At 39.9% G+C, this 13,612-nt stretch overlaps 1 long non-coding RNA gene across 3 annotated transcripts; it reads left to right on the top strand.

Moving 5' to 3' along the window:
• The first annotated feature begins 2,531 nt into the window (after positions 1 to 2,531).
• Positions 2,532 to 7,675, top strand: LOC129638567 (uncharacterized). Of its 3 annotated transcripts, XR_008707910.1 has the most exons (4): positions 2,532 to 2,699; positions 2,984 to 4,089; positions 4,950 to 5,077; positions 7,553 to 7,675. It is a non-coding gene; the product is annotated as an uncharacterized LOC129638567 (long non-coding RNA). The 3 variants fall into 3 exon arrangements; XR_008707912.1 differs by having other exon boundaries at positions 2,532 to 3,153; XR_008707909.1 differs by having other exon boundaries at positions 2,532 to 4,089.
• The last annotated feature ends 5,937 nt before the right edge of the window (positions 7,676 to 13,612 follow it).

Raw genomic sequence — 13,612 nt, 5'->3', positions numbered from 1 at the left:
ACAAGCCCCCTAGCAAGGGCAAGCATGCTGAAAGAGACCAGTGAGCAGTCCAGGAGCTGCTAAGGACCTCATGACTCAGTTCAGTTCAGTTCAGTTGCTCAGTCGTGTCCGACCCTTTGTGACCCCATGGACTGCAGCACACCAGGCCACCCTATCCATCACCAACTCCCAGAGTTTATTCAAACTCATGTCCATTAAGTCGGTGATGCCATCCAGCCATCTCATCCTCTGTCGTCTGCTTCTCCTCCTGCCCTCAATCTTTCTCAGCATCAGGGTTTTCAAATGAGTCCGTTCTTTGCATCAGGTGGCCAAAGTATTGGAGTTTCAGCTTCAACATCAGTCCTCATGACTACTAGCAAAGAAGTCCTCGCAAAGAGATCAGGGAGCATATTCCTTGTTGGGCTGTGCCTACCTGAGGAGGTTTCTGGGTGAAATCTTGGGCGAGGATGCATCAAAGTGTGGTAGTGACAACTACAGAAGACTGTCTCTGGCCCCAAAAGTTCCTTCGACAACAGAGAGAAGTAGTTGCCCTGTGTGTTAGTCACTCTACTACTACTACTAAGTCGCTTCAGTCGTGTCCGATTCTGTGTGACCCCATAGACAGCAGCCCACCGGGCTCCCCCATCCCTGGGATTCTCCAGGCAAGAACACTGGAGTGGGTTGCCATTTCCTTCTCCAATGCATGAAAGTGAAAAGTGAAAGTGAAGTCGCTCAGTCGTGTCCAACTCTTCACAACCCCATGGACTGCAGCCTACCAGGCTCCTCTGTCCATGGGATTTTCCAGGCAAGAGTACTGGAGTGGGGTGCCATTGCATTCTCCGATTAGTCACTCAGTCGTGTCCAACTCTTTGCAACCCCATGGATTGTAGCCTGCCAGGTTCTTCTGTCCATGGAATTCTCCATGCAAGAATACTAGAGTGGGTTGCCATTTCCTTGTCCAGGGGATCTTCCCAACGCAGGGATTGAACCCGTGTCTCCTGCATTGGCAGGCAGATTCTTTACCATCAATACATGTATTGATTCTTTAATTTTTCTGCTTAAATACCTTTGACATCTTAAAAGACAAGAGCATTAGCATTTTGTAATACGCAATTGTACTTTTTTAAGAACATAAGTCTTAGCAATAAGTCTTTTGGATCTGTATCATCAGGCAAGGAAAACAAAAGCAAAAATAAACAAATGGAACTTAATTTGACTTGAAAGCTTCTGACAAGCAAAGGAAACCATCAAAAAATGAAAAGACAATCTACTGAATGGAAGAAAATATTTGCAAATGATATGTCTGATAAGGGGCCAATATCTAAAAAATATAAATAGCTCATACAATTCAATATCAAAAAAAAACCCCAAACAACCCTATTAAGCAATTGCACTTTCATTCAGATACATGCATCCTGTTCTTTGTTAAACAGAAACTTTTTCGTTAGCTTGTAAGCTAGAAAATGACTTTACACATTATACAGCAGCTCACAGCATTCTTGTCTTTAGGTTACAAATGCACCAAGTGAATCCGAATGAATTCACTAAACGCCAGCTTTCTGGAAATTCAAAATTTAAGAACTGACTACTTTCCACAAGCAAGTTGACAAATTAGCATTGGATAAAACGTCAACATAGAGTCTACGTTAGCATCTTTGTACATTCTGTTACATTGATTCATAATTTATAACCTGTCACTTCCATGGAGAAGCACACAGACACCTAGATATACACACACATGCATATGCATTCTCACATATTCATTTGCACACTCACACATATTTGCATGATTTCATACACACACCACCTACACAGAGCGTCACACATACACCCATATATATTCACATTCACACCCACATGCATACTTACATAGGTAAAGCACACATTTACACACTTATACATTGATACATGGGCTTCCCTGGTGGCTCAGATGGTAAAGCATCTGCTTGCAGTGTGGGAGAACCAAGTTCGATCCTTGGGTGGGAAAGATCCCCTGGAGGAGGGCATGGCAACCCACTCCAGTATTCTTACCTGGAGAATTCCGTGGACAGAGGAGCCTGGGAGGCTACAGTCCATGGGGCTGCAGAGAGTTAGACACGGCTGAGTGACTAACACACACATACACACACATTGATACATACACTCACAAATACACATACATATACATTTAGTAAATACCATGCATAACTAAGCCACTTTTATTGAACCCACACAACAACACTGTGAATTAAGTAGTACTAACTCCACTTTTATGCATTGGAGAAGGAAATGGCAACCCACTCCAGTGTTCTTGCCTGGAGAATCCCAGGGACAGGGGAGCCTGGTGGGCTGCCATCTATGGGGTCGCACAGAGTCGGACACGACTGAAGCGACTTAGCAGCAGCAGCAGCAACTCCATTGAACAGATGAGGAAATTGAAGCTCAGGAAAGTAAAAGAACTTGTCAAGGTCATGCAGTTAGTAAATGAAAGGGTGTGTCTGATTGCAAACTCTGCACAGCTGTTTTAAAACAGCTGAATTAAAAACAAACCAACTCACTGTGTCTGTGACCTCTTAAGGATTCACTAATTATACCATCATTTTAGTTAAGAAAACTCAAAGCACATTTCTTTGAAACACTTTCTCACTTAATTTTTGAACTGTGCATATTTTGTGGGAAATTTTATCCACATGTTTGTGATTCATTTACACCAAACGCCTGCAAATACTGCTTCTTAAGAGGTATTTGATGTCAAAAGAAGGCTTTTGAAATTTTCAGTGAGATTTTTCAAGCTTTATATTTTATTAAAAACAGGCAAAACCATTGTTCCAAGCTTAGGGAAATTTGGAGTTATGTTTGAGACTTTTTTTTCTGTTCTGTCATTTTGAAGATCGTTTGCTATGCATACTTAGTCTTTTGAACAAAGATTCATTTGGTTCTTGTAAGTCCCTTCTGTTTCGGGTGCTGCCAATGACACACTTAATTACCTTGCAAATAATTCTGTGCTGATTTGTTTGTTTTCTAGTAAGCTGACTATGGTGACAACATAAACACAATTGTATTATTCCAAAGGAATTTACAAGAATATTAAACTCTACCATTTAGTGATAGATTCTTAGAAAATATAGAATTCACACAGAATAGTAAAGAGATTTTGGGTAGAGGCATGAGAAGACCCGTGGATTCTACTAAGATGTGGGTATTTTGCTTTGAAACCAAACCTTCCAAAACACCACAGACGAGCTCTTTGGAAATCACTGCTCTCTTTCTCGGGAGTAATGAGTACTAATTAATCATCTGATATCATTTCTGGCAGCCTTGCTCCCTCTGCACATTTCCCTGGATGAAAAACTTTAAGACACAAAATAAACTACAGACCATCACTTCAGAAGCATGTTTCACTCTTTGAGAAGTGGCTGAGTCAGCTGATTTGTAACAGGAACAAAGCAGCTGATAACTTCTCCTGACCCCTAAAACAAAGAATTTATGGAGTGTGAACTCTTTGATGGGTGTGGTTCTGAGGTGGAACACTTAATTTGATACTTAGACAGTGAAATTTCTCCCATTAGGATGCTTTTGCATCGAATGGAGAGGTTTTAGGTTTTTGTTTTTTTGTTTTTTTGTTTGTTTTTACAAAATCTAATGTTTGCAAGCTGTATTACAGTTCACATACTCTACCTATCGGTCTCAAAATCACCACCCTATAAAACATATTTATTATTGTCACTGTTGGTATTGTTATGATTATTGTTGATGGTATACTCATTTTAAAGTTGAACAAATTGACATTCAGAGTTGCCCAAGGCTATTATTATAGATAGGATCGCCAAAAGTAAGATCAGTTTCCAAGGAGTCATTCAAATCCAGGCTGAATGGAGATCGGAGGCAAAAGCAGAATGTTTCTGAAGTTTGTGGGAAATGAAAATATGCATTAAAAACAGAGCTCCTGGTCAACCAACCTGAACTTTTTTATCAAAGCCTTGATTGTGTCTCTTCAGCTTGCTGCCCAAATTCAGGATTATCTACAGAGAGCTTTTGTGGACATGTTTTCTCTCTTCCTCTCTCTTCTCCTCTCCTTCTTAGGGAAGTCTCCCAACCTCTCTGCAATTCAGTTTTACCATCTGAAAAATGGTAATGCAATCTTCCTAGTTTCTTGTAAGGATTAAGTGAATTCATGTATGCAGAAATACCTAATGCAATTTGTATGTAGTCAGCATGTGTAAGGCGATTGGGTCATGGAGTATGCCTTCCATCATAATCAAATCTGTCTCACTGAGATTAGTGCTTTGATAATATTTTAATGGATTTGTTCATTTCAGGGTGGTCCTAAGTAGCCCTACCACAGCAGATGAAGGGGCATCCCTGACTTCCTGGGCTCCAGAAAGCAGGAAAAACTTGTCATACTCTGCTAAAGAAGCTACAACTTCTATTACTCACCAGCACTGGCCTCAAAACATGCAGACACTCCCATGCTCGTCCTCACACATATAATGAACTGCAAGAATGCCTACCCTGACAGTATCTACCTGAACATTATTGATATAGCATAGTGAACTGAGAATCCTTATTTGGCAGGTCTGATGCAAAATTTAAAAATTGTAGACATAAAATGCCTTGCCCAGTGTTTAGCACAAAAAGAGAGTTCAAAGTTTTAGCTGTTAATATTGGTGTTCCTTGGTATCCAGGAAAACTGTAGAATATTTTAGCTTCTAAACCTGACCAGGTCCTGAACTTTATCTAAAGTTCTGAGGTTCTAGGTTATTTTGATTGCCATTTAATTATCTGTACCAATAGGGAAGAAATAAATAAACATGGAAAGTTCTAAGGGATCAGAATCATATATAACAGCATTTGTAGGACCTCTCCCCACCACCACCCTTGGCACCCAGCTCAGGACAATGCACAGAGTAGGAACTCAGTACTGTTTAAAGAATAAATGAATGTCTGAATGAATGATACATATTTGAATGTCTCTACCTTCTCTGTTATAGCTACAATAATGATTTTCTGCTGTATGCAAGTACTCCATGTGTGCGAGCTAAGTCGCTTCAGTCATGTCTGACTCTTTGTGACCCATGGACTTAGCCCACCAGCCTCCCCTGTCCATAGGATTCTCCAGGTAAGTATACTGGAGTGGGTTGCTATGCCCTCCTCCAGGGAATCTTCCTGACCCAGGGATCAAACCAGTACTCCTATATTCCTGGGCTTTATTTACTAGGACCTACTTAACAAATGTTAGCAGATTCTGTTTCAAAATCCCTGGTTTTTTCAGAATAGAGATTTTCCCAGCCCGACCACTTCATCCACCCATGAGCTTCAACTCTTACTAGTCCTGAATCTACAATGCTTTTCTTTCCGTTCACTCATCTCCTCCAGTAGAAATCTTACCCTTGGAGGCACAACACAAATACCACTTCTTCCATGAAGCCTTCTTTGATCTCCCCATCTGGAAATGATCTCACTCTCCTTTGAACACCATTGCCCTTTGTACTTCTCTGTTGGCACTTCTCCCATTCCACCTTATATTAGAATTGAAACCCTGCCTCAGCTCCCCTGCTAGTTTGTGAACTCTTTGAGGGCACAGAACAGATTCTATACACTTTTGGTTTCCACCCAAATAACTAGCCCTTCCTAGCTCATTGGCGCTCAATACACACTTGTTTGAACGAATGAATCCAAGCTAAGGGATGTAGTACATGACTTGACAAAAGTTGGCAAGCCAGTAAAAAGCCTGATTTGACATGAAATACCTAGAAGGATAAAGCCATACAAAAAAAGGAGGCAGAGTACATGACTATATTTCCTTGTCAGAAACATCATTATCAGCCAGAACATTGCCTAAGGCAGGATATCAGCTAAAGCGGATCTGGTTGGGAAATAAAAAAAAAGAAAACAAAAAGCAGTGTTTTCCTAAACCTCCAATAAAATAACATACATTTATAAAAACTTAATTCCTGCTGACTTTTTAAATGATTATATCAGCATTTCAGTGGATGGCATGTAAGAGACTCAAAATGCTTAATTTCAGCCTTGACAGAATTCATCCATCACTTCAACCTTGTTTATCTCTAAAAACGTTGAGAGTCAGCTGGTTTGACCATTTCCACCCCGTTTGACCTAAGCTCCCATGATTGCTACCTGGTGCGTTTGTAGTCGAGACTGACTGACAGTTGTGGCAGTAAAAATGCTCTTTATAAACAGAAACCAAGACCATGTAAATACAGTCCTGGCTGCAGGTTGTATACTTAAGTACCAACTTTACCCCTATACTGCTAGACCATTAGCATGTAAAGGGTCTGCCCATATTACTACAAAATTACTCATTTGCCACTAAGTTCTTTTCTTGCTGTGTGGAAGGGGTGCTTAAAAGTATTTTTTGAATGAATGAGCTATATGCACTGTCTATATGCACTATATAATCTGACTATATGCACTATATAATCTGAACCTGCATTCTGGGTTTGCTGTTCCTCAGGCTTTTGTGGTCAGTTAATTTTCCTCGTGGCTTGTTTTTATAGAGATATATTTGATGTAAAACAGTATATTAGTTTCAGGGGTAGAGCATAATGATCTATGTGTATACTGCAAATTGATCACCACAATAAATTTAGTCAACATATATAGCTACAATTTTTGCTCTTATGATGAGAACTTTAAGATCTACTCCCTTGACAACTTTCAAATATGTAATAAAGTATGTTAACTATAGTTAATAGCTTTTAATTTGACCTCTGTATGCCCCCATCAGGTAGGTCACTACAGACAGAGTACACAGTAGGATCAGCATAAGTTCTGGGCAAGGCTGAAAAGTCAACAAAGTCCCTGGGTTTCTGGCTTCCTCTGCCTCATACAGTGGCACTTTCATTTCCATCTTGAAGTCCCTCTTTCTCCTGCCCTCCCAAATCCCATGCTGTCTCCTAGAGTTTCAGGTTGCCCTGGTCCTGTAAATTACCCATCACCCCTCTTCCCCAGCAGTGTCATTCAAAATTTTTCTGTTCAGCATCTCAAGACTCTGTTCTTGGCTAGTTTTCAGTGGTTGATAATGGGCTAATTCAGATTAACTCATGTGTCACCACCAAGGTGACATGCTTTAACCAACAAAATACACAAGACATCCAAACATTGATGCATTCAGATGACCAGTAACATTTTAGTTACATGAGTGACACTTCCCAGAAAAGTCATATTAACAGCGGGAATACCAGTCATATATAGCAGAAGTCTTTTTAGTCTGGCCTCGTTTCAGAGTCTTCAATTCTTGTTAAAAGGGCTGCTTTTATGGCAACTGGTAAGGCTAATCCTCTACCATGGTGGGGAAACTTCAGAGGAGGACTAGTTCAGATGCACACTATTAAAAATGGTGTATGTATGAATATACATAGGAACTGAATGAACACTGTATCCCCACCAAATTTGTATGTTAATGCCCTAATCCCCAATGTGATGGTATACAGAGGTGGGCCTTTGGCAAACAATTCAGCCATGAGGATGGAGTTTTCATGAATGGGATTAGTGTACTAATAAGAAGACACACAACAGAAATTCTCTCTGTCTCTCTCTCAACCCCACCTCCATCTTCTTCATGTGAATACAGAAAGAGGATAGCCACCTATAGACCAGGAAGAAGACCTGCACCAGAACAAAGCTTGCTAGTGCCTTGATCTTGGATTTTTGATTCTTCAGAACTGTAAAAAATAAATATTTATTGTTTAAGCCATCCAGTCTATGATGTTTTTTTACAGAAGCCTGAAATAACTAAGACAATAGGCAAAAGAAATGCATACATAAATGTACCAAAACAGCACATGTATGTTCATAATAGCTTTGTTCATAATTTCCTCAAATTATAGAAAACCCAATCGCCTATTAGCAGTAAGATGGATAAACTACATCATATTCAAATATACAGCAATGAGGATGAAATACAAGCACATTTAACAACATGCATAAATTACACATGTAAGAATGTTGAGCACGAGACAGAATCTGAGAATGTGCTACATTATTACATTTATGTAAAGTATAGACACAGGCTAAACTCATCAGGACAGGGAAGCCTGATGTGCTGCATTCCATGGGGTCGCAAAGAGTCAGACATGACTGAGCGACTGAATCAGTTCAGTTCAGTTCAGTTCAGTTGCTCAGTTGTGTCTGACTCTTTGCGACCCCATGAATCGCAGCACGCCAGGCCTCCCTGTCCATCACCAACTCCCGGAGTTCACTCAGACTCACGTCCATCGAGTCGGTGATGCCATCCAGCCATCTCATCCTCTGTCGTCCCCTTCTCCTGCCCCCAATCCCTCCCAGCATCAGGGTCCTTTTCAATGAGTCAACTCTTCGCATGAGGTGGCCAAAGTACTGGAGTTTCAGCGACTGAATAGCAACAAACTAATCTATGGTGTTTGAAGTCAGCATGGCAGATACCCTTGGGAAGGGGAGGAAGTGACTAAGGGAGTCTTCTGGGTGCTATCCAAGTTCTGTTTATTGATCTAGATGCTTGTTACAGGGTATATTCAGCTTTTGAAAATTCATCAAGCTGACACAATTTTTGCACTTTTCTGTATATATATATATATATATATATATATATATACACACCTCATTAATAAGTTCAATAAAGGACAATACCAATAAAACTACAGTATAAAAAGGATGTTAATGGGGCAAATATAATGGAGCAAAACAAAGACAGGAATATGGAGGTTGAACTTCTTGGAATAGCTGATATAAAAGAAAAATAGAAATAAAAGTGAAAGGAGAGCCAGACAAAGGATTATTCTTATAACACTTATTCATTCATTCTTTAGTTAGTGAGTTGTGCTGGGTCTTCGCTGCTGTGCGGGCTCCTCTCTAGTCATGGTGCATGCGCTTCTCACTGCAGAGGCTTCTCTTATTGTGGAGCACGGGCTCTAGGACACACAGGCTCAATTGTTGTAGCTCATGCACTTCGTTGCTCCACGGCTCATGGGATCTTCCCAGATCAGGGATTGAACTCACATTTCCTGACTTGGCAGCCAGATTCTTTAGCACTGAGCCACCAGGGAAGCCCATTTTCATTCTTTCAATAAGCATTTCTTGAACAACCAACACGTGGCAGGCACCATTCTAAATGCTTGAGACATATCTATGAAGAAAACACATGCCTCTTCCCTTGGTAGGCTTTGAAGGAATATAAAGGGATCCCCAAACCTAAACCTTCAGCAACTGGTTTGCATTACGTGATCTGGAGCTGTGCTAAGACCCTGGGAGAAATCATGAATTCATCATGGTGACCTGTCCAGTCTTCCTAGAAGGTTTCACTGATTTGATTTTAAGCAGCAGTGCTCTAAGTGAAATACAAGAAGCATTGTGGGCTGCCCTCTGAATGTGTTCTGAGTCCAGCTTAAAGGGCAGGTTGTGCTCTCGTAAGCCCACTGAGAAACAGGCTTTGCCCTCCTCCCACTGGACGCCTCTCACTCTGGCACCTGTCATCCATTAGGGGACCTCCTACTGGGATCTTTCATCATTGAAAATATATGATGATTTTCATTACCGCCTAGGCTAATTGGTAGTGAGTATTCCTTTAAAATATATTCCCCTAAATACTAGGCTTTGGATTTGCTTTGAAGTTTCTAACACCAACACAGTTGGACTAAAATCATAGATACTAATCACAGAAACTGCAAAGTCTGGTTCAGGAAGAATCACCACCATGGTTCTTTATTATAGCCAGTTGGGCAGTAGAGACACATGTGAAAGGAAACCTTAGAGCCAGCCATTAGTTAAACCATCCCCTGGCTGGCTCTGATAGCAGGCTTGCTAGGCCCACTGTGTTTATGTGCCCCCTTGTGAAATTACCATCTAAAAGGAAGTGTTTGATGTGCCCAGTCTGCTTTCCAAGCCAGTGGAATAGTATTAGATTTTAAAAATAAAATCACCTTATAGTGTAAGATTTCAACACTTGAAATAATAAGCTGAATTTTATATAGTAAATACTTGCTTTCTAGAGAGGGAATGGAAATACAGTGCTTTATTTTTTTAACTTTTTTTTTAAATTATTATTATTATTTTTTTTACTTTACAATATTGTATTGGTTTTGCCATACATCAACATGTATCCACCATGGGTGTACACGTGTTCCCCATCCTGAACCCCCCTCCCACCTCCCTCCCTGTACCATCCCTCTGGGTCATCCCAGTGCACCAGCCCCAAGCTTCCTGTATCCTGCATCGAACCTGGACTGGTGATTCGTTTCTTATATGATATTATACATGTTTTAATGCCATTCTCCCAAATCACCCCCCCCCCGACAGAGTCCAAAAGACTGTTCTATACATCTGTGTCTCTTTTGCTGTCTCGCATACAGGGTTGTCATTACCATCTTTCTAAATTCCATATATATGCGTTAGTATACTGTATTGGTGTTTTTCTTTCTGGCTTACTTCACTCTGTATAATAGGCTCCAGTTTCATCCACCTCATTAGAACTGATTCAAATGTATTCTTTTTAATGGCTGAGTAATACTCCATTGTGTATATGTACCACAGCTTTCTTATCCATTCACCTGCTGATGGACATCTAGGTTGCTTCCATGTCCTGGCTATTATAAACAGTGCTGTGATGAACATTGGGGTACACGTGTTTCTTTCAATTCTGGTTTCCTCAGTGTGTATGCCCAGCAGTGAGATTGCTGGGTCGTATGGCTGTTCTATTTCCAGTTTTTTAAGGAATCTCCACACTGTTCTCCATAGTGTCTGTACTAGTTTGCATTCCCACCAACAGTGTAAGAGGGTTCCCTTTTCTCCACACCCTCTCCAGCATTTATTACTTGTAGACTTTTGGATCACAGCCATTCTGACTGGCGTGAAATGGTACCTCATTATGGTTTTGACTTGCATTTCTCTGATAATGAGTGATGTTGAGCATCTTTTCATGTGTAGTGCTTTATTTTAATTAGCACTTTTTAAAAAGAATCTGACTTAATAAAATGTTCATGCTTGAAGGAGAAGGTATCTTGAAACACCTTCTGTAAACTTCATTTTCAGGTGGAGAAACCAAGACTGTAAGACTGTCAATGATTTGCCCAAGGTCACTGGTAGTGCTGGAGCCCAGTGCTGAGTACAGGTCTCCTGCCTACCGACCCGGCAATCTCCCACTCTACTAGTATCGCCAATAGTCATATTACATACATAACTACTGCCTTCTCGCCTTGCTGTTCGCATGGGTGCGCATATTCCTGTATGTGTGTAAAGAAAGCATACAAAGAAAGTAAACTATTTGGGAATCGTATCACTATACTTTTAAAAATAAAGATTTTAACAGTATTTTTTTTGTTTGCCATGTCACATGATTTGCAGGATCTTTGTTCCCTGACCAGGGATCAAACCATGCCCTCAGCAGTGAAAGCAAGCAGTCCTAACCACTGAACCACCAGGGAATTCCCTTTAATGTATTTTTTAAACTGAGCTATTGCTTAGGATTTAGGATACAATATTTGCAGTTTACTTCATTTCAATTATAGGCTGATATGGTCTCAACTAGCTCTTTGCTTTAGAATCCATTTTTAACATTAATTTGTTCTAAAATGTATATTGGATGTCATCAACCATAGAAAAATTTAACTTTTATACAGCTAGTTGTTTAATAATGAAATTGGGAGTGTTTAATGTGATCCATTTAGTAGGAAAATAGACTTCAGTTCAGTTCAGTCGCTCAGTCATGTCCGACTCTTTGCGACTCATTGGAAAAGGAAAACAATTTCTATTACTGTTTATTTTTACTTTAAAATGTTTGCAGTTCCCTCACATAGCCTATAACCTCTTTGAGGGTAAACCATGTCCTTTTTCCACAATTGGATCCCCAGTACACAGCACAGCATTCTACATATAGCAGGTACTCAATAAATACGTTGAATGAATGAAAAACCTTAGTCTCAAGCTGGCTATGTGATATGCATCTGCAAGGTATTTGTTGTTACTATAAATAAAGTCTCTGGACCCAGAGACGACACAGGTGAATTTCAGATGATCTCTATTTATCTGGTGTTCTTTCTCATACAAGGCTGCTAGTGAATAAAAGAAAAAGTAAGCGATCATCTAATCCAACTCCCTTATTTTATAGAGGAAGAAACAGCTAGGCTCATGAAGAGGTAAGTGACTTTCCAAGGATCACAAAGCTAGCCAGCCAAAGAGCCTGCATTATAACCTAAGGCCATTGGCTAGTCATCTTCCACAAATATATATTTTACATTTGCTTTCACATCACTGGATCAATGAATCTCAAACTTGTTCTCCTGGATCAGTAGCATAGCTACCACTTCACAGAAATGTAAATTCTTAGGCCCACTCTGGGCCTCCTAAATCAGAACCTCTGAGGGTGGGACCCAGAGCTCAGTGTTTTAACAAGCCCTTGAGGGGATTCAGATGCTCAAGTTTGAGAAGCACTTGTCTACATAATCTTAACATCTCTCCTGATAGTCTATGAAGTTCTATGATTTAGGATTGTATTTTCCAACTTAGATGGTTTACTTGCATAAAAATAAAGATACCTGTCTATTTTAAAAAGTCAATTGAGATTGGGGAAAGAAGTCTGAAGTCATGTTGCTTTCACATAACCAACTCAGGTTCCTGGCCCAATAAGTGTTCCTGGTAGTATGTGTTTGTCAAAGCCATCTTGATATATCATCTTGATTTCTTTGGTATTTCTATATGTATTACATAGGCAATATAATCTAGTAGTCAATTACATGAGTCTTGGAGTCAGATTGAACCTGGTTTTGAATCTCAACTCTGTTACTAACTAGTTGTGGACCATGGATGGATTACTTAAACCTCTCTGAGCCTCACTATTTCATCTCTACAACACAGATAATTATATACCTGCTCCTCAATATTGTTATAAGGATTAAATACAAAAAATGCATGCAAAGAGCTTAATATAGTGCCTTGTACATAGTAATTGCTTAGTAATGGCAGCTATTATTATGATGATGATGATTATTAGCATAATCATCATTACCATCATCATCATCATTTGTTCTCAAGTAGAATGGATTATTCATTTGGACACAGATTTGGCATAAATTTAAAACCGTTGTCATTTGTTTAGTATTCCAAGGGTTGTGGTGTCCATTAAAACTATGTTTTCTCTGAGTGTTATTTGAGGGTTCTCAGGCTTTTCGAAAATGAATTTGGGGCACAGGCCCAGAGAAATATTTCCTTAGGCTCTGCAGATATGATTCACACTCTAAGTCTTCTAGATGAATCTGCCTATGGTGGATTTTCCTTCCTAAATATAAAGATATATCAGAACACAAAATTATCTCTGAAATAATATTCTCACACATAGACAGTTTTAATCAGTTTGCTACCTGCCTTCACTAGCCATATAGTAGAGGAGGAAATGAAAGTTTGTGTAATAAAATCTTGGCTGCCTTGCCCCACATAGACTATATACTTCACCAAGTCCTCAGAATCAGGTTGAGAATATGTAAATCTTGCCTAATTTTCAAATGTGGGCATTGGGACAAAATACAGCACAGTAGTGACTACTCCTCCCCAGACCAAAAGATCTCCTCTCGTAAGGTAGTCACACCCCCTTTGCCAAATGTCTCAAGAACTATAGCAGAGCCCCTTGCACCCTCCCTTTCCGGTCAGGGAGCCAGGAAAGTAGGCA

Source organism: Bubalus kerabau, chromosome X (genome assembly GCF_029407905.1).
Source record: "Bubalus kerabau isolate K-KA32 ecotype Philippines breed swamp buffalo chromosome X, PCC_UOA_SB_1v2, whole genome shotgun sequence".
NCBI classification, from domain to species: Eukaryota; Metazoa; Chordata; class Mammalia; order Artiodactyla; family Bovidae; genus Bubalus; species Bubalus kerabau.
This window is presented reverse-complemented; position numbering and strand designations above follow the sequence as displayed.